This window comes from Carlito syrichta, unplaced genomic scaffold, assembly GCF_000164805.1.
Source record: "Carlito syrichta isolate Samal-C Ts95f unplaced genomic scaffold, Tarsius_syrichta-2.0.1 Scaffold315593, whole genome shotgun sequence".
Taxonomy (NCBI): Eukaryota; Metazoa; Chordata; class Mammalia; order Primates; family Tarsiidae; genus Carlito; species Carlito syrichta.
The window spans coordinates 1,949,168-1,954,042 of NW_007259689.1; positions in this window are offsets into that span (position 1 = coordinate 1,949,168).

Genomic DNA, 4,875 nt, shown 5'->3' on the forward strand with positions numbered 1-4,875 from the left:
CCCGTGGGCTCAGGCAATCCCCCCCCCTCAGCCTCCCAAAGTGCTGGGATTACAGGCTGAGCCACCGAGCTCGGCCATCTTTTTTTTTTTTAATAAAATTATATATAATAAATATATAAAACACATAACACAATTTAACTGGTATGACTATAAACAAATTGTTTGTTTGTTTGTTTTTTGTTTTGAGTTGGAGTCTCACTCTTGTTGCCGAGGCTGGAGTGCAATGGCACACTTATGGGACACTCATGGCCTCGACCTGCTGGGCACAGGCAATCCTTTGGCCTCAACCTTCCAAGTAGCTGGAACTACAGACGCACGCCACCATGTCTGGCTAGTTTTTGTGATTTCTTGTAGAGACGAGTCTCCCCAAGTTGCCCAGGCTGGTCTTGAACCCGCAGGCTCAGGTAATCCTCTCACCTCGGCCTCCCAAAGTGCTGGGATTATAGGCTGAGCCACCGTGCCTGGCGGGCAAGACCATTTTCATCACTCCAGAAAGTTCTCTGGAGTCCTTTTTCCGTCAGTCCCTCTCCTCCCCTCATCTCCTGGCAATCATGGCTAGGCTTCCTAGCCCCATCGTTTTACCTTTTCTGGAATTTTATAGACACAAAGTCTTACAACATGGATTCTCTTTGGGCCGAGATTCTTATATTCAACAAGAACATTTACACTAAACTTTCAAGATGAAGGGATTCAATTTACCTCCAAATAGGAATCTTGAGAACTCCTGACCAAAAGCAAGTAACTGCTTTGCACGCCAGACCTGGTCACTTTGAAAGAATTAAAATCCCTGGCTCTGGTAACCTGTAAGGTCATTTCTGCCTTAACATTTTACTAATCTACCATTCAAAACTCTGAGAAAATCTGTAGGTTTTCTAAAAATGATGGTTTGATTGAGTTATAATTCATGTATCATAAAGTTTGCCCTTTCAACAGTGTACATTCGGTGGTTTTTAGTGTGTTCACAGAGTTGTGTGACCATCGTCACTATCTAATTCTAGAACATTCTCCCTGTCAGCTTAGCTTCTCCTCCCCAGCCTCGGGCCACAACGACTCAACCTTCTGTCTCTACATCTCAGTTGGTAAAACCCAGTGTATTTTCAGGCTTTGGAATGACTTTCTCTTTTTTTTTGGAGTTGGAGTCTCACTCTGTCGCCCAGACTGGAGTGCAGTGCTGCTCCCAGCCACCGCAGCCTTGACTGGGCTCCTGCAATCCTTCCGCCTCAGCCTTCCAAGGAACGACTTTCTTAAAAGGGCTGAATAGAAACAGGTAAAATATTGGCCGGGCCGTCAAGGGTGTTTGTCAGTCCCTCTACACCCAGGCAGGACACTGAATGGGAAGGCTGGGAGGGACAAGACAGGAAACTTCCACATCCTTCCCACATCCGAGAAGCAGTGACTCTGTGCAAAGACAGACAGTAGAAAACACAGAGACGAGTTAAACAAACCAAGCATGTCCATCCACCCACTTCCCAAAAGCTGGTCTCGGTCAGAACACAGAAACTCAACAAAGAAGCCAACTCTGTGGCCAGGCAAGGTGGCTCATGCCTGTATCCCAGCACTTAGGGAGGCCGAGGAGAGAGGATTACTTGAGCTCAGGAGTTTGAGACGAGCCTGGGCAACATAGCGAGACCTCCTCTCTACAAAAAATTAGCTGGGGGTAGTGGTGCACGCCTGTAGTCGCAGCTACTTAGGAGGCTGAGGAGGAAGGATTGCCTGAGCCCAGGAGTTTAAGGCTGTGATGAGACATGATCGTGCCACTGCACTCCAGCCTGGGTGACAGAGTCTCTGACTCAAAACAACAACAACAACAACAACAAAACAGAGTTAGTGAAAAAAATGGCATTGTTTTACATTTTTCCAGCTAATCTAACATATGGGCGTAATAGAATGGGGATTTACATACCTCTTTCTGCATTCAATCTGTGGCAACACCATGTGTCTTGTTCACTCTTTTTTTTGTTATTAAGAAAAGTAGATTTACTGAAGGGAAAATACATTGGGAAGGGCACTACGGGCAGGACAGTGGTGGGAGTGTGTGTGCTGTCTGCTGTGTCTTGTACACTCTTGAAAGCAAAAATGGTACATAGCATCTTAGTATTATTTGCCAACAGTTTTGACATCCCAGACTCCTTATCGAGTCCCAGGGAGCCCTGCGGCAACCCAGACCACCTCTTGAGAACGGCTGGCTATAAGAAGTGATGCTATCAGCTGGGCTCGGTGGCTCAGACTGTAATCCCGTGCCTTTGGGAGGTTGAGGTGAGTGGATTGCCTGAGCCCACGGGTTCGAGACCCGCCTGGGCAACTTGGCGAGACCTCATCTCTACAATAAATAAAAAAATTAGCCGGGCGTGGTGACGCACGCCTGTAGTTCCAGCCACTTGGAAGGCTGAGGTGGAAGGATCCCCAGAGCCCAGCAGGTCAAGGCTGCGGTGGCCGGAAGTGGCCACTGCACTCCAGTCTGGGCGACAGAGTGAGACTCCAACTCAAAAAAAAAAAAAAAGAAGTGATGCTACCAAAACTAAACAGTGTGCAGACTCCTTTTGAATTTATATGACCTCTTCCCTATAGAACTCTCAGAATCTTCAACACAAAAATAGTCAAATATTTAAGTTAGTTTAAAGTAGATTGGATGTGCCCAAGCCATACATCCCTTTTGAGCATAGATAATTAAGTTGTTTATGGAAAATTAACACATGTTGTTAAGGTTACATTCTCATCCTGTTTTTGTAGTCCCATAGCTTGTGTAGCTTGGTGGTCCATAAATAATGCTCTCCTTTGACGCACTTGCCTTCGGGCTTTGCTAGAACTAAGGGTTCAACAAATACCTGTTGGCTAACTAGAAAAACAGATGGACTTCAGGCACAAGACAAAGGATTTGGTCACATTCAAACACTAAGAATTTGTCCAGTTTTTGAGTCTAGAATAAAAATCTCAGCACTTTGGAAGGCAGAGGCGAGAGGATTGCCTGAGCCCAGGGGTTTGAGACAGCCCTGGCAACTTGGTGAGACCTTATCTCTACAATAAATAAAAAAATTAGCCTGGTGTGGTGGTGCGTGTCTGTGGTTCTAGCTACTTGGAAGGCTGGAGCGGAAGGATCATCTGAACCCAGAAGGTCGAGGCTGCAGTGGCCGGGGGCGTGTCACTGCACTCCAGCCTAGGTGATGGAGTGAGAATTCAACTTTAAAAATAATGATAATTATTATTATTTATATTATTAAAAACTTAAAAAAAAAAAAGCAAAATCCCTCTCCTTGCAAAATTTGTCTTTCACCGATCCTGACCTTAGCTTTCCAAGTAACCGGAACTACAGGCGCATGCCACCATGCCTAGTTAATTTTTTGTTTATTGTAGAGATGAGGTCTCACCAAGTTGCCCGGGCTGGTCTTGAACCCGCGGGCTCAGGCAATCCATTTGCCCCGGCCCCGCAAAGTGCTGGGATTACAGGTTGAGCCACTGAGCCCCGCCATAGCCTCCTTTTATTTTTTTAAAGCATCCATTAAAAAATATCATCTGCCATATTTTAATAACACCAAAAAAGCACTTAAAAGAGAAACACATTTTACGATGAAAAAATTACATTAATTAAAAAAAGAAAGAACATAGAAGAACTCTAAAATTGATCACCTGCTCCCATCCCAAACCTGCCCCATCAAACTGCCAGTTGTCCCAAGGAAGCGTCAGTTTATCAGGACTTACGTATCCAAATGGGTACTTACTCCCTAACATTGTTACCCTGGAAAATAATTAGTATTATTTCACTACAAGGTCTAAAAAAAAAAAAAATTAAGAACATTTCCGGACCTTGTGGCACATAAACTCATACAGATAAAGGGTCTTTAGTAGGCTTCAAGTCTAAATAATTCTTTTTAAAATTTTTTTAGTCAGAATTTCACTCTGTTGCCTAGGCTGGGGTGCAGTGGTATGAACATGACTCAGTGCAGTCTCAGCCTTCTGGACTCTGGTGATCATTCAACCTTTGCCTCCAAGTAGCTGGGACTGCAGGTGTGTGCCACCATGGCCACTCATTTTTTGATTTTTTTTGTAGAGACAGGATCTTGCTATGTTGCCCAGGTTGCTCTCAAACTCCTGGGCTCAAGCAGTTCTCCTGTCTTGGCCTCCCAAAGTGCTGGGATTACAGGCATGAGCCACTGTACCTGGCTTAATTCTTTTATTTTAAAACATAAGAAAATTAAGGACAAAATTATGAACTTCACAGCGATTTGGATGGACTTAGAGGCTATAATACTGAGTGATCTATCACAGAACCAAAAAACTGAATATCACATGTTCTCACTCATAAGAGGACCTATTATCATAACTATAAGATAAGGATTGGCAGTAGTGGGAAACTGCTGGGGGGGGGCACACCTCATCAGCAAGGGTACCTGCAAAATGAACATTTGTATACCTAAACCTGAATTGTAACCCACAACTTTTAAATAAAATTTTTTTTAAAAGATTATTTAAAAAAACAAGAAAATTGAGATCAAAAAAGGAAAAGGGAATTGATTAATGTCATGCAACTAATTAATGTCAATGCTAGGACCGGATCCAGTTCCCTTGATGGAAGGGTCAAACCGGTTTATATGAAACGACTTGAACATAACTTTCACTTCATTTAACTGAAGTGTTGAGGAAACCATTTTCCCAAAGAACTAACAATGTACTACAATACAATTAATTCCACTATTTCCTTACATTGAGAAGGATTTGAAAGCAAGGTTTTACTAGAGGTAGAAGTGATGATGTCAAACCAATTATGTTTGGGAGAATATGAGCATTCATTTACAGTGAACTTATGAAATTATGACTGCTTATTTCTATTTACTTTTAAGTAAATCGAACTTAGCCAGCGTTAAGAATGGACCAACATGC